The sequence below is a fragment of the Cydia pomonella genome, chromosome 2 (assembly GCF_033807575.1).
Source record: "Cydia pomonella isolate Wapato2018A chromosome 2, ilCydPomo1, whole genome shotgun sequence".
NCBI classification, from domain to species: domain Eukaryota; kingdom Metazoa; phylum Arthropoda; class Insecta; order Lepidoptera; family Tortricidae; genus Cydia; species Cydia pomonella.
The window spans coordinates 34,522,534-34,545,639 of record NC_084704.1 but is presented as its reverse complement, the minus strand read 5'-3'; the positions used below and the strand labels follow the sequence as shown (position 1 = coordinate 34,545,639).

The window sequence follows — 23,106 nt, the reverse complement described above, 5'->3', positions numbered from 1 at the left end:
ACCGTTGGAAGAGCACGTGTCATGGCCGCATCTGAGGGCCTACCGCGAACCACGTTCGACGTGTTACCTCTCTGTCACACTTGTAAATTCATACGTAAGTGTGACAGGGTGGCAACACGTCGAACGTGATTCGCGGTAAGCCCTCTGATTCTAATCCGGTCCATCGTCACTTAGCCATTCTAAACTTTATTGTAAAGGCATATGGTCTATGAATGGTCAGATAAATGTGTTGCTGTCAGTACTAAGGAGATGCAAGCAAAACAGTGAACGTGAGCGTGAACTGAGGAAAAGTCCTTCTCACCATGTTACCTATCTATTTCTAATAATTATAAAATATGTTCCAAGCGTTTAGTATTTGGAAATGCATTTCTTCCTACTATGAATTTAATAACATGTTTTTGAAATTGATGTTACTTAAACAGTTTTTTAAGAAAGACTATTTGTTTTAGTCAAGTAAGAAAAATATATGTTCATATTAATTATATTTCAAAGACCGTGGTTGTACTCGATACACGATTGAACAAAATCGGCTCCATAGAAAATAATTGCAAAGATTGGTCTTAAAATCACAATTAAACGGTTTTATGTCTTTATTGTTTTGACTTATGGGTCTGCAATTAAAATCACAATTTCAAAACATTTATATCTAAACCGTGGTTGAGTAAAATATTACACTAATAATCCACTTTTTTTATTTAAATATTTTTCTTATTATTCCCTTGGCCAGGCCCAGTAACATGCGACAGTGCTATCTCGTTTGCTCCGATACAAAAAGACAGTGAGCGCGCTTTAGGTATTGACAGCCTCTTAACTTAGTTTCAACTTGTAAATTTTCTCATGTAAGTGTAAGCCGAGATTAACGGCCCACTTCGAGCTTTAAAGGGGCCCACTGAGGGCCTACCGCGAACCACGTTCGACGTGTTGCCTCTCTATTGCACTTGTAAATTCGTAGCTAAGTGTGACAGGGAGGCAACACGTCGAACGTGGTTCGCGGTAGGCCCTCTGATTACCAGTTCGCCGGACCACGCCGGACGATATCGGCCAGGTGTTCGCGATTGTCAGCTTTTGCGAACCTGACAGGCCGATATCGTTCGGCGTACTGGTAATCAGTGGGCCCCGTAAGATAGGTCAAATATTAGGTATAGATACGATCTTATCTTCTTTTTCTAATTACCGGGGGCCCTTGCGGATACACTTCGACCCATAGGGATCTTTTGTGTAGTTGCCCCCTAAGGAAAGACCCATTAGCTACTCAAGAGCCTTTTTGACCATTTCCATGTGTCGGATGATGGAGCTTATGGGTAGCCTTTTGAATTCCTTTGGTTCCAGATAGCCTGCTCCAAAGTCCTTCATTCTTTGTCTGGCGAGGGCGTGACATTCACACATTAGGTGTATAGATACGATACGAATCGGATGTTAGTGGACCCGGGTACGTCCTTAAACTACGTCCAAAAGAGAGGTATGGGCATTGTGAATTTCATCTCGCTTTGTGTGGTAGGGCACAACCAGTGAATGTCATTCCAGATCTAGAGCAGACCCCAACTGGGGAAGTACCTCCACCTTACAGAAAACAACAGCCAAATAACACTAGACCCTACTCATAGTGTTGTGTTCCTGCCGGTGAGTAAGGTTGCCAGAGCTCAACGAAGGGGGCGGGTTTAGGGTCGGCAACGCGCATGTAACTCCTCTGGAGTTGCAGGCGTACATAGGCTACGGAGACTGCTTACCATCAGGCGGGCCGTATGCTTGTTTGCCACCGACGTAGTATAAAAAAAAATTGTGTCAAAAGTGACGTTTTTGTTTGAACAAACATCACTTTACACTCACATATAGATTGGGAACCCCTAGTATATTAGATTTAGATAAATTGCTAGGTCCGAACGCTTAGATTGAACCAGCAGTCGGATCGCGATGAGCCAGCATTGTGTAACAATCAAATACGAGTAAATGCCGGTGACGCAGGTCATTGTTGGAATATTACTCGGCAATTTGCTAGATTGCAGGTAGAAACTCTTCATTTCGTAATACTTTTGTGTGCAAGTCAAGTTGTATTGGTTATACACATTTGCAAAGGCATATTTATTAGGAAGGGGAAGCGACAAAACATATGTAGACGAAGCTCTTAATATATTTTTGACTTTAAAATACATTCCGCATGACTGGCACATGTCTGACACGCATCACTGACAGTTATCCCTTCCCATAAATATACCAATTTCCCGCTATTTATAAATGTTGTGATTGGTCACTAAACGTTTTCATTGGCTAAAATAAAATTCTATATGTCAAACGCCTTGCGCGGCATTACAATATTTATAATAGAATACAATAGAAGCGTTTATTTGCAAGAATACGTATTCAGCCGAAAGGCCAGGTATTATTTAACGTTGCAAGTTGTCAAGCTGCGCGCAGTACCGATGGCCTACCGCGAACCATGTTCGACGTGTTGCCTCTTTGTCGCACTTATAAATTCGTAAGTAAGTGTGACAGGGAGATAACACGTCGAACGTGGATCGAGGTAGGCCCCCAGTTGAGTCCCTCGCGGCACAACATACGCGGCGTTGGGAAGGGTCGTCCGTCATTGATTATTTTGACTACCAACCCGAATTCCTACTCGTAGATAGTCTGGCGAACCAATTTTTCACAAGGATAAAACGGTTAATTATCAAAATGTTCGCGAAGGTTCGATCTCGTATAGACATCTCAAGATTATTTAGCGTCTTTATCTATTGAGAAATTGGTTTAGTTTACCTAATTTGTTTTTCATCCTGATAGTTTATATTCATAATTAATGTAACCAAATACTAGTAAATGGCGGTGACGTACCTACTCGTAGTTCATTGTTAAAATATTACTCGCCAATTTGCCTGTTCGGATGCAGGTAGAAACTCTTCATTTCGAAACGCTTTGTGTAAGTTTCGTAACGCTTTTCTATTATCTATGGTTTTATTCATTTGCAAAGCATATTGAGTGGACCTTCGAGTTGGAAGGTCCGCCATTGATTATTTTGAATACCGAGATTCTACTGGTTGTTTTTTTTTTCTTTTCTTAATAGTTAATGTTTAAGAAGCGCTGGTGGCCTAGCGGTAAGAGCGTGCGACTTGCAATCCGGAGGTCGGGGGTTCAAACCCCGGCTCGTACCAATAAGTAGAGAGAGAGACACCGGACTAATCCCAACAAGGCCTAGTTTACCCTCTAGGTTGGAAGGTCAGATGGCAGTCGCTTTCGTAAAAACTAGTGCCTACGCCAAATCTTGGGATTAGTTGTCAAGCGGACCCCAGGCTCCCATGAGCCGTGGCAAAATGCCGGGACAAAGCGAGGAAGAAGAAGAATAGTTAATGTTTAAAAAGGCCCACTGATTACCAGTTCGTAGGACGATATCGGCCTGTCAGTTATTCGCAAAAGCTGCGTGAAAGTGTGGGCTCCTGAAGTGCCAATTTTCGACGTAAATAATTTTTTGATGTGATTAATTTGTGCCACTGAAAATCCGCAGCATGGTAAAGGCCAAACAGAATCTTGTCAGGCTATATACATCAGCAGTGGCAGTATGGTTCCATTTTTATCACTTGTCACTATACCCATCTCTTTCACGCTTACATATTGTTAGAACGTAACAGGCATGGTGACAAATGACAAAGAGCCGACCATCTTAGCCTTACTGAATAGTGGTCGGAAAAAAAATGACGGTTGATATTTTATACATATCTATATACCTAGAAATACTAGTCTACTTGCAACGCAACAAGCGAAGGGGTTTAAATCGAAGTCTTTTCACCAAAGCGCCATACCGGTTAGGAAACATATTACAAAATGGTCGATTGGAGCCTGGAGAATGTTTGCCGCCGCTTATTGAGCGCAAACAGTCTCCCCCTTCGATTTAACGTCTTTAAAGATTTAAACCGACCTAGACTTAGCGGTTTTCGAACCACTTTACCTAATATTATAATACTAGTAGCTCTTAAGTGAATAGTTTAAGAGCCACTTTAAGTGTGAATTTAATGTGCTGGTTTTGGCTAAATTTACTTTGGTACTTTAATCTGTTTTGGGGGTTTTGGGAGACAATCAAGAGAAAATAGATAGATTTTAACCGACCAAATTTTCAAATGAGGATTCAATTCGTCAGTGTATCTGTATTTTTGGGTCCCCGATTTCTTAAAGACGAAGACGACTGAACCATTTTGGGAACTTTTTAGGGTTCCGTAGCCAAAATTGTTAAAAACGGAACCCTTACAGTTTCGTCGTGTCCGTCGATCTGTCCGTATCTCATAGCCATTTTACTTGTAAACTATAAGATATTTTCTATGAAATTTGGAACGTAGGTTTATTTGAGCCTCTAGTAGTTGTTTAAGTTTTGTATGTAAAACATCTACTCGCTCTAATTTATTTCTATTTCAATTACCTTCTATTAATTATTATCATTTTATTATTATATGCATGAATTATTATTCGACACAATGTATATTGTTAAGAATTCATAAAATAAAATAAATAAACGTAAACGGTATCAGACATTGTTACTTGAATGTTATGTAAAATTTCATTTCAATACAATACAATACACTTTATTGCACACCTCAATACAGAAACAGCACAAATAATACAACACATAAAGAAGAGGTAAACAACAGGCGGTCTTATCGCTAAAAAGCGATCTCTTCCAGACAACCTTTAGGTAGCGGAATTAAAAAAAAAATGTTATGTCAGTAGGTGTTCCAGATGCAATAAAAGAAGTCTAGCACAGAATAAACACAAAACTAAACAATATATCATATACAAATATAAATAAAAAAGATATATAAATACAAATTATTCCAAATATTGTTTTAAAAATGAAAGCGTATTCGTAGTTCTCTGGCTCTTACGTATGTAATGCTACAGGGCACGCGGATTTTATCGAAACAATTCAAGTATTTACGACTAGTTTACAGAAACGATTGGACCATAGCGATACAAAACGAAACGGTAATCGTTACAAATCGAAATGGCACCACATGCATAAAAAAACGTTAACTTGCTTTACAACCGGATTTTAACGCACGAACTTCAAGCGGCTCGTATTATGTAACAGCAATCGTTAGAATTAATCATATGTCATATTACACAGTACGACTGTTTATTGGTTTAATTTTTTTTTTCTTTTTATATTATGGGACATTATTACACAAATTGACTAAGTCCCACAGTAAGCTCAATAAGGCTTGTGTTGAGGGTACTTAGACAACGATATATATAATACATAAATATTTATAAATAGGTACTTAAATACATAAAAAACACCCATGACTCAGGAACAAATATCCATGCTCATCACACTAATAAATGCCCTTACCAGGATTTGAACCCGGGACCATCAGCTTCGTAGGCAGGGTCACTACCCACTAGGACAAACTTTATTTCATATTATCTTCGGCCCGAGACTGTCTGTGTGGGATGATAATGAGAGGGTAGCCTCGTTGCTGAGACGAGTGAGAGGCAGCAATAACAGCATCCTGAGGATGGTAGCCGGACGCCTCGACTGCCCTATATTAAGGCATTGGGTCAACATTGTAACGGGCAGTGCAAAACAAGTGGCAAATACATGAGTGTTATAATTTAATTTATAGTTTTAATTTTGTTATAACTTTACTAACATTTAGTTCATAGGATTCCGAGTTTAAGTAAGACTAACAAGATATGGATTTTATGAGTCTAATTCTTTTTCCTACAACCCTTCCTAGTTTCGTACCAAATTTATAAAACCGGGCACTTTGTATCTAGTAATCTTTGAAGAAATGTGATCCTAATGATCCTATAAGTATTTTGACGACCGGTTTGACCTAGTGGGTAGTGACCCTGCCTACGAAGCTGATGGTTCCGGGTTCAAATCCTGGTAAGGGCATTTATTCGTGTGATGAGCATGAATATTTGTTCCTGAGTCATGGGTGTTTTATACCTATTTAAGTATTTATAAATATTTATATACTATATATATCGTTGTCTAAGTACCCTCAACACAAGCCTTATTGAGCTTACTGTGGGACTTAGTCAATTTGTGTAATAATGTCCTATAATATTTATTATTTATAAGTGCAATTAAATATTTCATACGAAGTGGGGCGTCTATGTAACTCAACTCTATCACTATCGGCTTGCTTAAGGGGCTCCCTAACGTCAATGACCTTCGATCAGAATACCTTAGTATTCTAATGGTTTTTGTAGCTTATCATATTAATAGCAACGGCTTTAAGCAATATAGTATCCCATAATGGGATACTATCCCATATTTACTTCAAAGTTCATTGTTTTCGTGATATTTGGCATCAAAGTTGAACAATTTTAGGCCAAAAACTGGTTTTCTGGCCATAACTTTTATGTTAATTAGTTTAAAATTAAAATCTCTTACTAGTTTTTAAAGACGTCAAAGATGAACCTAAATGTGTGGATTTCGAACATATAAAATCCTTCACAGCAATCGAGTAACGAAAGAAGTGTTTTTAGACAATTAAAAAAAATCATAAACAAATAAGTGTTAATTTCTTTCAAAATCCGGTAGAACAGAATGGAAATAAAAAGTTGAAGAACCGATAGCCGTTTGTCTTATAATTTTATCTATAGTGCAAATGTAGGAGTAACGACTCAAAACTTGTCAAAATCGATGAAAACCGCGGGAGCCCCTTAATTTGAAACAATGTAGTGGCACCTGCCAGGATTCGATAATAAAGTCAATTATTTCCGGGTTGCCATGAATGATGCTTCGCCAGGATGTTTCATTTTTCTGAATTTTCGATTTTCATCGACTTCGGTCGAATTCTTGTTCTCACTGATAAAAAATATATGCCAAAAAAAATTGGTCAAGTTTTAGAGATTGCACAACATGAACAAAGATTTTTTCGAATAACCAATGACTCTACATCAGAGGGTAGAAACCATCATAGCGGAGAGTAATGGGATACTGAACCTTCTACATATAAAGTTTAATATTTAGTATTTAGTTTAGTGGGAATCTGCCGAATCCCGCACCAGAACAGGCGGCGCAACCGAAAACTGCGTCGTCAAAATGATATTTATATTTTAAGATTTTTATTATTGTATGTATGTTAGTCTGGAAGGTATGTATATATAGGCCAGCCAGTTGCCTGAAAATAAATGATATTTAATATTTAATTTAATTTTTAAAGTAGTAGTACTTAAGCCTGGATTTTTTTACTCAATTAATGTTAATTAAGATTTTTCAGTTTTTCCACCTATTTCCAAAGGAAAAGTGCTTTTATCGTGTTTTAGACGCAAAATTAAGTTTTTTCATTTGACTTTAGTATCATTTTATTTTATTTCGTTATTTTAGAACATACATAGTTAATTTTCAGGAAATGTAATATGGAGTTCTCCCTCTTTTTCAATTTGTGCAACCTTTAATTTAAACGTTATTCCATCCTTTTGAAAATTGAAATAGATAGTTTTTAATGTGTGAGTGAAGTCAGAAAAAATATCTCACCTTTTTTTCTCCATACAAAAGTCAATAAACACCCTATTAAATCGCCACGCCAACCGTTAGCTATTTGTCATTTTAAGTTCTATATTTCCTTGTCATTTTTCTATTTGGCCCTATGTTTGACTGGTAATGAATATCTCATTCATTTCCGCCTTTTATATCATTCTGATGTTCAATTAATTACTTAATCAAAGATAAAGGTGCAAAGCAAATCAGGCTATCAGCTATGTCGGTCAGCGACCAAGGTCAGGTTATGAGATGAACACGTTACGCAGCACGTTACAAGTGCTGGCCCGGGCATCGAACCAAGCAGGTTTGAGTCCAGTTCGACCGGCCGCGGCGACGCTGGCTGATGTCGTATTAATTTTATAACAGGTGGTTAATGGAGGATTTGAATTATTTTATTAGTAGTTTATCCCCTTTACAGATGTCCTATCGTGTCGTCGAATAATCCTTTGCTATCGGAAATGCACGGACGTGTTATGCTATTTCAATCTCAGTACAAAAAGTACTGAGGTTGACTGTACCCCTAGTGTAAATTTAATCGACATCATAACGTGACGAACGCGTTTGCGTTAAGTGTCATTATGTATAGGATTTTGAGTTTCCAAAACGTCCCGCTTGGCGCGCTCTTTCTAAATCACATACAAAATGAGACTAAACGCAAACGCGTACGTCACGTTTCGAAATCGAATTTATTTACACTAGGGGTACTGAAGTAGCATGACAAATACGAACGTTTCCGAGAATATACGATGGTAAATGATTGTTCACTACGTCAGCCCGCGTAGCCAACATGCCAATCGTTAACGCTCTGTAGCGTAGTCATCTCTCTCTATCACTCTTCCACATTAGTGCGGTAGTTATTGCATTTCGTTTGCTACGGATTTTACGATTGGCATGTTGGCTACGCGCTCAGGTAACTTTCGGTCGATGCTTTTAATAAAAGTTGTCAGGCGTTCACTGTTCGTAGAACAAGTCAAATTGGCCCCTTGAACCACAATTCGGACGTAAGAAGAAAAGTATTTAGTCAAAAACTTTGCCATTCAGCGCGGTAACGCTGCCAGTGTGATGGGGACATTTGAACAGGGTACGATTCGAGACGGTTATTTTAAAAATGGCGAAGCTTGTCATTGATTTGCATTTGTATCCACCTGACGATGCTGCGGATATCTTACATACTATAAACGGGATTATTTTTAAGGTCTCCTTTTGGTAAAAATCGAAATTTGTCATTTAAATTAGCTATTGACAGATTACACCTCAATCCAATTTACACCTTGTACAGTTGCCATCAGATAGCGACTTGCTTGCTTGATAGCGACGGTACATCAGCCGTAAAAGCGCATGGCGACTTTATCAATGAATTCATTCATAATTTCTCAATGCAATTTCGCAGCTCACTGTACTAGTGTACTGTAAGTAGTCTTAACAATATGCAACTGTTTCTAAAATGTTAACCAAATATACCGGGCACAGCTAATAACAGCGAGGTCACTTGCACAGGGGACATTTGTAGACGTCGAGTGTTGACAGAAGAGTGTCGGAGTGGCACTGCTAATGAGGTATGCTGTTGTCGCTACATTCAGAGCATTTGCCTCGGAGCTAGAGAATCTCCCTTTACATAAATTTTCATTCCATGAGAATGTCGCTGACGTAATGCCATACTTCTAATATTTTTGAGAATGCGATATTGGGTCTGGTTCAAACTGGCAGTGAATTCTCGAGCTTTACGGATTATTGAGGTAGCTGCCATAGGTAAGAGCGATACGTAAGCGACATTGTGATGGAATGCCCCTGATAACAAGGACCAATGAGATGTCTAAATCTCGACGACTGTGGCTGTGACATGATCATTTAATCTTTATTTTTTGTGAGAAACGGGTTACATTGCTAATATGTAGACTAGAGATTATGACATCAGCCGCGAAAGCTGAAGACTCTGGTCTTCCAGCCCCAGCCATTCCATCCTTGGGTACTGGAGGCATTGGTATTTTCTCATATAGCATCTATTTCAATAAATAAGAGGCTAAAATAGACTAGTTCGCCCCAAATCTGCTTCACCAACCGTCCCGGGTGAGGTGAAAGTGTCAGTTGTGTCGGATCGCAGAGACCGCGCCAGACGGAGTGTGCACTTGTCCCGGAGTCACCCCACTTGCCCTACTCAGGGTTGTGATGAAAATAAATTCAATGTTGGCTTGTTTAAAAAAATATAGAACAGTAAAATAGATGGAGCGTTGATAAAAGGCCACATTAGACTGGTCACAAATCTGCAAGCTTCACAAACCCTCCCAGATGATGTGAAAGTGCCACTGTGCCAGCAGACCGCACAGAGCGAAGTGTGCACTTGCCCCGGAGTTACCCAACTAGTCCCACTCAAGGTTGAACTACCAAAGTTCGTTTTAGAACAAGAGGTGTGAATTTCGACGACTGCCGCTGTGATTTATATAGCGTTAGCCGTAAAAGCAGGTGACGCCGATTGGATTCCTGCTCCGGGTATTGGAGGCCTTGGTCACTTTGTGTCGTATTTGCCATCTATTTCAATAAATAACAGGTCACAATAGACTGGAACACAAATCTGCAAGCTTCACCAACCGTCCCGGGTGAGGTGAAAGTGCCAGTTGTGTCGGACCGCAGAGACCGCAGCAGACGGAGTGTGCACTTGTCCCGGAGTCACCCCACTTGCCCTACTCAGGGTTGTAATGAAAATAAATTCAATGTTGGCTTGTTTTAATAAATATAGAACAGTAGAATAGACGTTGCTCCTTTTTTTAGAGCTGTTTATTTAAGGGGCATTTCTATTTAAACTTTTACCCCTAATTAGAATATTATTAGAAATATCATGAGCTCCTTCGATCCTGATACGAAAAAAAAGTGCCCCCAAAATTGTTGGTCCGTTTGGTTATATACCTACAGTTTACAATACCACCTTCTATGACGATAACAAAACGGACAAAAAAAATGTATGAAATTTTGGGGACACTTGTGAAAATTCCCAATTTCTAACACAAAAAAAAATGGCAGAATAGGGTTGTTTCCAATTTTTTGAAACGCTTGTATTACGTTCTATATTAACTAAAGGTTGCCCTAAAATTCAACTTTTATACTAAAAACGGCTTTAAACATGTTAAATTAACAAAATATATTTTGACGGATGCTTTCGCGCCCAAAACGCTCTTTGAAAATTGTGTGACGTCACAGTTTACGGTTTGACACATAACTACATACACACGTAGTAGATACGAGCTGTCAACGGACATTTGTCATTTGTTGTTTATCACCTAACTGTCAACAGTGTCAATCCGAGAGTTGTGACGTCATCAGAATCTTCAAAGACGTTTCGAGTTTAGTCACGTGACGTGTGCCAAAAGATATTTTAAATTCAATATTTACAAAAATATGGTCATTACAGATCCCCTAAAAGTAGTTTAACATGTTCTTATAATCCAAAAGAATTTATTGGGATAGAATTCTGCCCTAAGATTTGTAGATGGAAACAACCCTATTTGAAATACAAATGCCCTAAGACCTTTTCGTTTTTCCCTGTCTGTCAGTCCGTCCGCTTAGCTTGATGATCCTTAGTAAGAATACAAAGCTACAATAACGCTGTAATAAAACGATACTTATCAAGGATACTTATCCTATCATATTGCAAAAATGCAAAACAGCGATTTATTCTCAACAATCGTAAGCAAACTAAATAAATTAAAATTTTAATAAAAAAATAAAACTAAAAATAAAAATCATTTATTTCGGACGACACAATCCATATTTTGTTAGTTACAATTATACTTAAATTACTATGTTAGTACCTAAACTAAGATGTTGGGAGGTCCAGTGCCTAATTAATGCACTGTCCCATCTCCCTGCCACGACGGCCAGGAGACTGTGGCAATAGGTATATCATTTCTATTTGTGTATCTTGAGGGTCATTCATTTTTAATTACAGACTGTGGAATTCATAAAATGTGAGGCGCATTTTTTTACCTACATACGATTTTTATTTAGTTAACTTTACTGCGTTATGTTTTAGGGTTCCGTGGTGAAAAACGGAACCCTTATAGGGACATGTTGTTCGTCCGTCCGCCTGTCTGTCAAAACCCTTTATCTCGGGAACACGTGGAGGTATCGAGTTAAAATTAAAACCATGTATCTATATTTGTTCCTGAGTCATGGGTGTTTTTTATGTATTTAAGTATTTATAAATATTTATATATTATATATATCGTTGTCTAAGTACCCTCAACACAAGCCTTATTGAGCTTACTGTGGGACTTAGTCAATTTGTGTAATAATGTTGTATAACTAAAATTTGGATTCGTGCAGACACCTGTTATTTTTAATTTATAATGTAAAATTTAAGCATTCAAAATTATCCCACCAAAACCATATTCATGTAAAATGTTGGCAAGGTGAAATTTGTGTAATAATGTCCTATAATATAAAATAAAAAAAAGTAAATCAAGACGTATCTTGCCCAAATATCGCCAGTTTCATTGTTAAAACATGCACTGTATTCCTGCTGCTTTAACGACCACCTCACAAAGCCTTACATAATGACCATTCCCAACAATGGCGCCCTAATGTGAATTTTATACAGTAATCGAAGGGGAGGTTGATAAAATCTGGACCGCGGGCAAGTGCGTTACATAATTAATTTTGACGATAAGTCGCCAACCAATTTGCTGTGTATTCCGAGTTCTTTTGAATGCTTTTCAAAAGCATTGCACGACCTGCCAGAGCAATTACATTCAAATGCGGAAACAAATTGTGTCAAAATATTTTCGATAATGTCAATATTTCGAAAAGTTTTATATTCAGGAAATATTGAACTTATTTTGACGACCAGTTTGGCCTAGTGGGTAGTGACCCTGCCTACGAAGCTGATGGTCCCGGGTTCAAATCCTGGTAAGGGCATTTATTCGTGTGATGAGCATGGATATTTGTTCCTGAGTCATGGATGTTTTCTATGTATTTAAGTATTTATAAATATTTATACATTATATATATCGTTGTCTAAGTACCCTCAACACAAGCCTTATTGAGCTTACTGTGGGACATAGCCAATTTGTGTAATAATGTCCTATAATGTTTATTTTATTTATTTATTATTTAGGCACATATGATTACTATTTATAGTACTATACAAATATTTTTAATATAGTGGTAATCATAAAATAAAAGCATTTTTATTATTGCGATATCCGTTTTCGATGAGTAATTGTTAAACGTACATTACAAAGTTTTATATATTTCACAACTTCTGTTATAATTTTCTGTTCACAGAGTGTAAATTATCCTAGTAAAATGAGGATATGGCACAAATGTTTTGAAAATGATTATTTTTTTAAACCGATTAGTGTCAAGTATAGTTTTTTTTTTGTTATTTTATGGCACAATAAAAAAAAAACCTAGTAAAATGTGTCAGTAATAATAATAGTATTTATTAGAATAGTGTCAATTATAGTTTTTTTTGTTACTTTATGAATCATTAAAATACGATTTTGCTCAAAATTGGATATGGCCCAAAATTATTCTCAGCTGCCGATATGTTAGTACAGTTCGTTCACTTCTTAAGAGGGAAGAATAGCTTTGCGATTCTGGCGAAATAACGGTACTTTTCTATAAAATTCCATTTCGGGAGAAAACGTTTTCCACTAGCTAAATCTTAACAAATCACTTTGATTTTGATGTTGATCGCTTCATCATAATATCATCTAGGTTTATAAGTTCGCTTTATTTATTTTCAAGATTACAATATTTGAAAAATTGTTACAATAACATACAATAAAAATCATGGAGAATGGAAGTTAGAAGTGGAAAATCATTTTCTCTTTTTTTACGGACGATGAAGTGGTATACTTGCCTCTTAATAACCAGTACCTGGGCGAACGAGCTTTGCTCGGTTATAACTATTTATTGGAATATGGTGGTGTATAGGTGATAATCTTAACTACATTTTTTCACTAAATTAAACTTGTCTAAAACAATAAAAATTAAAAAAATATATATAAACTTGAACATATAAAAAAAAAAAAAAGTTAGTCACCGGGCGAGATTCGAACCCGTAACACTCGTTTAGCAGTCCGCGTCTTAACCCGCTGGGCCAGACGGACAGTGCCCGGCAACACGAAATTAGCGACCATATTCTGCGTCGAAAGAAAAACGCATGAAAACTCGAAAACACGCGTTTTCCCAAACATAAGTTTAATCTAGATCGATTGTATACCCCCACAAACCCCCATATACCCAATTTCAGCGAAATCGTTAGAGCCGTTTCCGAGATCACGGAAATATATATATATATACAAGAATTTCTCGTTTAAAGGTATAAGATTAAAGCCACGTTAAAAAGGATACGCCAGGCTGCACCTGAAAATCAAAGACTAATCGTGTCGTGATTACCACATTACAGAGGGGGAGCTGTTTTATACCTACTAGTAATTATCCAAAGGGAATGCTTAATGCCCTCAATTAAAATGATCGTGAGAATGGATTCGTTACGATCAGGCTTGGGACGTTACAGAACTCCTTAATGTGGGCGTTTTGATGTCTATTTTGTCGCAAAGTATTTAAAAAAAAAAGCTGTTTATTTCAATAAAAAATACATTACATATATTAAACTTAACTACTACTTAATCTTAAATTCAAAAGATTTTTTGAGTTAAGGAGTCTTATATGAAATATTTATACATTTTAATTATTAATATTCAATTCAATTCTTTATTGCAGATAACAAATGATCCATATTACAATAAAATGATTAAAATATTAAAATTCAATTTAAATCCTATACAACTAAAAAGGTACATTTTAGCTTTACATATAATCACAAAATAAATATTAATAATGGTTAAAATTCTGCCTATTAATTAATTACATGCAGATTATTCCAGTGTCTAGCTATGGGAAAGTCTAAACTGCTAGCGATCACGTCCAGAATGCTGTTGTTACTCCCCCGCACGCGGCGCATGATATTTATTAAATTGAGACGTCTAAGTGTAAGGCCTGAGTGGACGCTCCAGCTGAGCGTGCAGGGGGCGGAGCGTGCGGCGTGCATATTAAACAAATGCAAACGTATAGGAGCGGCCTTGGTGCACGCTGCTCATAGCACTTGTGAGCCCGACGCCACGCTGCACGCCCCGCTAAACGCTCCGCTTCGAGCGTCCACTCAGGCCTTACACTAAGAATTTACATCTAAGCAAACCTTCATTGCTGCCTGATTGTCTGTAAAGTATTTTATCATCACACTTGCACGTAAACGATGTTATTGTCTGCCAGCATACTGAGATGGAATGAGCTATATTATGCCCACGAGCGTGATATATTTTTTCTACACGTCTGCTGTAATTGTAATTGTTGAATTAAGATTTCGTATACCAAACTATAATTGCGTACTTTTCATGTATCTCCCACTCAACTATAAAATTCATTTCGATACGCTGTAGTAAACTGAAAAAAAAATGGCCGATCACGTGCCGCTTAGCTCCCATAAAAGAGGCTAAACGGAGGACGAGCGGGCGGCGGACTTCGCGCGTTTATGTCTTTTGTACTACATTTTTTTCTACTAAGATACTTACGAATTTTCATTACTTATTTAGGTTTGTAGTAAAAAAAAAGTATTATTTTAGATGACTCGTAGAAAAAGTAGTGTACCTATACAACTTCTTTTTTGTCTTTTTTTTTTGCTGACTCAGACTTTGAAAGTGTTATTTTAAAAGTCAAACTGCTATGAAATTATGACTTTTAAATAACACTTGCACAGTCTTGGCTATCAAAAACGCTGCCAACTTAACTCTATGAGGAATTTTATAGGCATAGACGTGGTATCTGGTTCTCACCTAAGCTTCTAAAGAATTTTAAACGATCTTTTTTTTAGGCCACGCCGATTTAAATTCTGATCTAGTCAGACCAATTTAAAAATACAGACAAAAAAGCCATAAAATGTTTGGAACGACTCTACGTGTTGGCGCGTGAAATACTTGTTTGGGGACATCTATTTACATATTGACGAACGGTCTGGCATAGTGGTTAGAGACCCTGCCTATGTAGCCGATGATCCCGAGGTTGAATCCCGGTAAGGGCATTTATTTGTGATGAACTCAAAAAAAAATGTTATATCATTTATTTTTTGTGTAATGAACATAGATTTGTTCATGAGTCTTGAGTGTTTTCTATGTACATAAGTATGTACTTATCTATATACGTACGTTTATCATCGCCTAGTACCCATAGTACAATCTTTGCTTAATTGGGGGTAGATCGATTTGTGCAAGATTGTCCCTAATATTTATTTTATTTATGTGTAACTATTTATTTGCTTGAATAGCGTGCAAAATATTGTTTGAATAATGTTTTACATATGGATATATGTAAAACATTATTTTATTAGTTATGGGTATAACTAATGTTAAGAAGGGAATAAAAAAGAAAACTCTAATCAGTTTACGAAACTTGACCTTGGAAGACTGCAACTTCAACATTTATTCAGCAAACAGGCCGCAAGGGCACGTTTACACGTCAACATGGAATTTACATTCAAGCAAAAACAAGCATATCAACAATTATAAAATACAATTCATTGAAAATATTAATGAAAACTAAAGTATTATTGTTTAAAGAAAAAGCAAGCAAGATATTATTATTACTTAGAGATGTATAAAGTCTCTAAATATCGAATTACAAAATAAAACTAAAATCTTCTTCACTGGCTCAGTGACCCAAACAGGATCTTGGCCTCTGACACAAGAGAGCGGCACTCTGCCCTATCCTGCGCCACTTCACGCCAGTTGGGTATTCCGAGGGCGAACAGGTCTTTTAGGACTTCGTCACTCCAGCGGTATCTGGGACGCCCAGACGGACGTTTTCCACCCGGGTGCCCCACATACGCTCTTCTCACGGCACGATCCTCTCCCATCCTCTCTAGGTGACCGAGCCAGCCGAGTCGTGTGGCTTTGATCTCGCCAATTATATTGGGCATCGCAACCAGCTCCTCTAGCTCCCTATTCTTTCTACGCCTCCAAGTTCCATCTTCATCTCTGATAGGTCCCAGAATCTTCCGCCAGATTTAGAAAACTAAAATAATAATAATAAACACAAACAGATACAAAAAAAATCTAAAATTTAGAGGTGTAAATATCTCCAAATGTCAGAACTAAATGATTTTTATCAAATTATCCTTAGAGATGTATAGAGTCTCTAAGGGTCAAAATTCCGTATAATTAAAACATTCATTAGGATAAAAGAAATATACGAGAACCGAATGAGGTGTCTCACCGTAATTACTAATTATTAAGAGTCCGCAGCAAACTGGGTTCCCCTTACAAACGTGGTTATGCTCTCCTTTTATAACGCCTAGATACGTTTGGCGTTTGTAATTATTGTGCGAGTGCGATCATCTTGGCTAGGCCCCCAGCACAAAATCCACAATACTAGCCTTTTAGTAGATTACCTACTTTATCTAGACCCGAGTGAATTTACGTTAACGAGAAGAAACAGATTGTTGATTATAAGGCTGGTCACACATACTACTTACGCGGCACGAATTTTAACTAGCCGACGCTCCTCTCGTATGTGCAGACATGTCCGACCCAATTTGGTAGACGTTTTAATACTTGTTTTATTTATTATGCCTGTATCAACATTGTCCCTGTTTTAAAACGTGCTCAGATGTAATTAATTAGTATTATGCCAGCTTAATAATTTAGGAGTAGGTAGTGTTGAGATGGGTTAATGTGTAGATTGTATTTATGTCATGCGTCGAATGATTATCTCTATGACAATTCTTACAAATCTCTTTTGATAGGGATTAATTAAAAAACAATTTAAAAAAAGTGGACCCGGGTACGTCCTTAAACTACGTCCAAAAGAGAGGTATGGGCCTTGTGAATGTCATCTCGCTTTGTGTGGTAGGGCACAGCCAGTGGATGTCATTCCAGATCTAGAGCAGAGCCCAACTGGGGAAGTACCTCCACCTTACGGAAAACCGCAGCCAAATAACACTAGACTCTACTCATAGTATTGTGTTCCTGCCAGTGAGTAAGGTTGCCAGAGCTCAACGAGGGGGAGGGGGGCTAGGGTCGGCAACGCGCATGTAACTCCTCTGGAGTTGCAGGCGTACATAGGCTACGGAGACTGCTTACCATCAGGCGGGCTGTATGCTTGTTTGCCACCGACGTAGTATTAAAAAAAAAAGTGTTTTTCAGTATTTTTATTAGTAAAATATTCTTACCCTTCTTTTCATCCTGTTACCTCCTGCTGGGTGTAGGGCTCGAACCATTTTCCACTGGCTCCGTGAGGGACGTACGGAACATACGCAATGCGACAAAATTAAAAACACGTTTTCACATTCCTGACTACATAACAAAACCAACCTACGTAATTTGGTCGGGTTATCTGTTACCATAAACGATACTAAAATTTATGGTGGGGAATAAAAAAAAAACTGTGACAAGGACAAACAATAATAACGCTTTCTCTGCTACTCCTACTGAAAGATACATAAGACTATCCAGTTCTGTCAGTTCCCCCCACCACTTATGGCCAATCCATACTAAATACTAGATTCATAGTCTGAGTCTACCACATATATATATATATATGTGCTATGCGTGCATGCCAAGTACTACGTCAAGAAGTTAGGGCCGGATTTAGGGGAGGGCAACCGGGGCTACAGCCCGGGGGCTAGTTTTTCAGACTCTTATAATTTAGTCGAAACTCGAGTTATTTTCAACTTGTTAAAAGACCCCAGTCTTTTGTAGACTCGAGTCCTTTTCAGGGAACTTTCAATATAAAAAATATCGTATACGTTTAAGTTTCATTTCTCCACTACCTAAAGGTTGTCTGGAAGAGATCGCTCTGGAGCGATAAGGCCGCCTGTTGTTATTATATGTGTTTCCATGTAAATTTCTGAGATTGTGCAATAAAGAGGATTTGTATTGTATTGTCTATACTTAAAATTCATAAGTACATACATACACTAGAACAACACCGTATAATTTCTTTACTGTTCATTCAGATACATAATTGTTATCTAAGTCTTTAATTCTTATTAGGTTCGAGTCCTTTTGAGTTGCGCTTAAAAAAGACTAAACGAACGATACGACTCAAGACTTAAGACTCGGTAGCTTATAAGCGTAGTAGCAAAGAGGCGTTCATTAAATTTGGACTCATGATTTCGAGACCCTAACACTCCGCACCCTCGTTGAGCTCTGGCAACCCTCACCGGCAGAAACACAACACCATGAGTAGGGTCTAGTGTTATTTGGCTGTGGATTTTTCTAAGGTACTCGTAATAGCAAAAAATATATATTGATAAATTTAATGTCCTCTGCGCTCCCATCCGACAGTTAGGGCAGTCCCTTATAAAGGAATTACAAAAGTAAGTTCTCTGTTTTGTGGTCACTTTAAAAACCTATATCGATTATCGACTCTTCCTCCACAATTTTTTGCGTTTTCTCAACGTTTAAAGAAAACATTAGAAAGATTTATCTTACGGGAATAATTGTTTATAAAGAGGCTCCCCCGCGGCGGGAGTATTTATTTATAGGGCCCGTTCCCACGGCCACGCTTCGCTTATTCGCCCTGCTGAGTGAACACGCGATGCCACGAAAGTTTGGCTTGGATATATGTATACGCAACGCTACGATACATCGATAGCAATGGAAATTTTATCGTATGGCAAACATTGTAAAATAAGTTTTCGGCAAAAATTTCATTTTTGGTACAAGCTTTTATCGCTAACTGTACTTTTTTCCACAGGCAACTAGGTAATACTCATATAGACAATTCTAAAAACCCCAAACACAATTAGGCTACCTCCTGTCTCCCTCATCAGATCAGCTTGATGGTACCATAATATTGCATTGTCACCCGACTTACATATATATACAAATTTTCAGCTTCATCGAAAACCGGGAACTGGGTCAAATTTAACTTGCAAGATTTGTCCCATACATACTAACAGGGTAAGTTAAATAAAAGCTTGTGAAATAAACAATTTAATTAATGAATTGTCTACACATAGACCAGTCAGCCACTTCATGGCTTCGTCGCTCAGGGTGATCAGGTCTTCGGGAGGACCGGCGGCGATGGTTTAGACTTCCGCACAGCAGCTGCAGCCACAGCGGTGTTTGTAGTAGTTAGTATACTACAGATAACACTCTCTTTTTCTTCTTGCTTGTGAAATAAAGGGAGCCTGTTATCTTTATCTGACAGATATTTTTATCTGATGTTTGAAAACTCAGACCTTTAGAGAAATCATTAAAAGCTTTACGATCGATAGTTGATGTCTATGTTGGTTTGGCAATTTTCAGTTTTTTATAGATAGGGCCAACATACATTTTTCGGTACCTGTTTCTAGTTTTATTCCATGCGATTTGGCATCCAGGCGTTTGGCATCAAAAACAAACAAGAATTTGACACTTCATAGAACTGACAGGTATAACCTACGCCATCATGTAAAATACGAACCGACCAACCCCATTAGTGTGGTAGAAATTTATGAACGCGAACTGTAGGGAGCCATAGTTCGTGTCATCCACGATGACGCGCGGATTTATCAAATCTAACCTTTAATAACGTGACAATACAGGTTAAGGCATGCGACTTCGTGAATGACACGATCTATGGATACACATCACATGAAATTGCATCTAATAATGCAATATGCGCAAGAGAAATAAGTAAGATGAATAAATCTAATTCTTGTCCGATCTGCCGAATTTCCCAATCCACATATTGTAAAGAAAAATGCTGTTTAAATAACCTATTTAGTTATCTTGAAAGACCATTCATGTTTTGAAAGAAAACCGGACCGTAGCCAGCACAAGTACGATTAGAACTATTTCCTTTCCACGAAGGATATTCCACTTCCAATGATTGTCTCAGCAATCCGAAAAAGAAAAAAGCAACCGATAACTAAACTAACAGACCAGAATCCCCGTAAATGATCAGGACAAACAGTGAGTGAGCTATTTATTTAGTTTCTCACGGTGGCGTGTTTATTCTCCCATTAGATCGAAATGTATGAATGGATTTTTAAGTCCCAGTATTGTAGTCAATGGAGTCTTTCCGTGTGCATAGCGATTGAAAAGCGAGCTTCTTGAAAAAATCCCAAAAATGTTGATATCTGCAGACAAAATGAAGAATGTAAAGCAAGAACGGGAAAATATCTCGGTTTTCCCGAGGAGCTACAGCATGGGGATCAAAAAAGGAGTGTACAGGACTCTAAAGAGTCGGCAAAAAGGAGTTACAGGCGTCCCTAGGCTACGGTGGCTGCTTACTAACAGGCGGGCCGTATGCTTGCCACCGACGTGTTGTAAGAAATGTAGGTACCCGAAAGTGTAAAAACAAAATTTTTGCTTAAACTGTAAGTCCCCGAATTTCCAAGTAATTCCATCCGTCTAATATCTCATCCATGACTTTTTTATAAACGGAATACCTAGTAGCGGATTAAAATATAATATATTCCGCTCTACATGTATATAAACCCAATGTATTGGGTTAACCCTACATAAACACCAAAACAAACGGCGATGTAATAAATATGTTATTTTTGTTTGCAGACATCCGAGCATGAAAAAATGAGAGCAGAACCGTCCAAAGCCTCGGAATAATCCGACAGCACGCGTTCGGTTCAATAACTCGACAACCACGTCTTGTACACACTAAGTGTGAGCGACGGGGACAGGTAGAGAGTAAAACATGAGTTAGGAAACAGAATTACTGCTAAGACTGTGTTGGCCGAAAAGAAAGTGATTTGTCTCACTTAATCCGTCTTACCTACGTGCTTTTTTGATTTGCTTCAAACGTTCCGCTGTTTTTATGTAACGTGCACAGTGCACGATTCTCCATGAAGCTCAATATTTTGAAATGCATACATTTCGATTTTCAGCTAAACCCTTTGTATTAAACTATGCATGATTTTGCACATATACAAAAGTATAGGTACATTTTCCCTTTCCCTTCCTCAAGGATCAGTATTGGGATCCAGACATTAAATTGTGAACCAGTTTCGTAAGTAAGCAATTTCGGCAATGTGTCGATTGGGCCCTATTCGACCCAAACGGAACAAGAACTAAGATGAATTGAAACGTTTGAAGTGTATTGAATTTCATATTGAAATAAGTAAAAACCCTAGATTGGTTTGGTTGTCCAGTCGACGACGCTACGAGATGAACTTTGGGACATGTTTAGCTTAATCTCGTTTAATTTAAATTACAGTCCTACTTAATTGGACTTACAAAGGCTTGCCTTCCCATCTAAACCTACTGTTTATTTACTAAATGATAAGCTATGTGACCCACATACCTTAAGGGGTGAGAGGTCCAGATTCAGGAGTCTGCAGTGTAGTTAATATTGCCGCATTCCACAATTTCAACCGGTTCACTTTGCAGTTCAGTATGTGGTTATATCCAATATGGTCACTTGAACGGGTGTTAGCACTGTTTTAAGTTAAGAAGGTGAAGGCATGGTTGTTTTGGTGTTATACGGGCACTGAGACAGGTGGACGCGTAGACAGGTATATAGGGGGCGGCGGCGCGCGCGGGACTGCGGCCCGGCGCTGCGCCGCGTACGAGCGACGCTAGCGCCATCAATGCGCATGTCTTTTAGCGCTGGGTAACTATTCCAAAAGCTACCGCTATAAAAGCTATAGAGCATTGACTCATATATTACTTCGTAGGCTACAGACCTTGCAACAAATGCAAGGGCGGATAAGGATCCAGCTTTATAGTCACATGTTCAAAATCTAGTAATTTTTTTGTCGCATGGGGGGTCACATGGTCAAATTCTAAGCCCAACCCAGGCCTCAGGGGACGTTATGAGTTCAAGACAACCCCCATGATCTCCACTGAATCCGTCTATGAAAAAATGGCATAATACTTACTTACATGGCTGGCACGATGACTCAAAATAAGTCTTGGCCTGCAACACAAGAGCACGCCACTTTGGTCCAGAGCGGTATCACGCCAGCTTTCACCGACGCCGATCTCACGGAGATCAGCCTCCACTCTATCCGCCCAACGATGTCTAAGATGACCAACAGGACGGCGTCTAATTGGTCGACCCAAGAAAGGTTCTTTGGCTGCCCGATCTTCACCCATCCTTTCGAGATGGCCAAGCCAGCGGAGAGGATGCGCTTTGACCTATTACATTCGGTTCGGCCATTAAATGTTCTATTTCGATATTCTTTCGGATCCTCTAACTGCCATCGTCTCTTTTGATGGATCCCAGAATCTTCCTTAACACGTTACGTTCCGTTGAGGACTAGTTCCGTGGCTGTTCTCCTCCTTGAGTGTTAGTTTCCAAGCCTCACACCAATACATCAGGATAGAGCAGATCACGGTCCTATAGATTCGTACGTCTACCAAGAAGCTTGTTGTTTATTTCCAGATTTAAACTATGAAAGTGTCAGTGATAGTTCAATTAATACTGGTTCTCGTGAGTCGCAAAAGCGTTCTGAATAAATGCTGTACCTTATTTTTTTATAAAACCCACACGAACCTACACCATGATTGTTGTATTCGCAACACCCAGAATGCCATATGAGGACAGGAAATTGGGAGGAGAATGGAAATAGGGAAAAGGGCCAGGTTTTAGGTTTGACCCAGTTCTGTATTCCACTAATATTTGAGTGA

At 38.3% G+C, this 23,106-nt stretch overlaps 1 protein-coding gene across 4 annotated transcripts in view; it reads right to left on the bottom strand.

The window, feature by feature from the left end:
• LOC133515449 (protein turtle-like) overlaps window positions 1-22,226 on the bottom strand; it is a 171,128-nt gene extending 148,902 nt beyond the window's left edge. Inside the window, exon 1 of one of the 4 annotated variants that reach the window (XR_009799022.1) lies at window positions 21,779-22,199. The gene's annotated coding sequence lies outside the window, so the exon portion shown is untranslated. Of the gene's footprint in view, window positions 1-21,778 lie in introns of all 4 variants that reach the window. The other 3 variants (XR_009799023.1, XM_061847993.1, XM_061847996.1) reach the window with 3 other exon arrangements.
• Window positions 22,227-23,106: the final 880 nt, after the last annotated feature.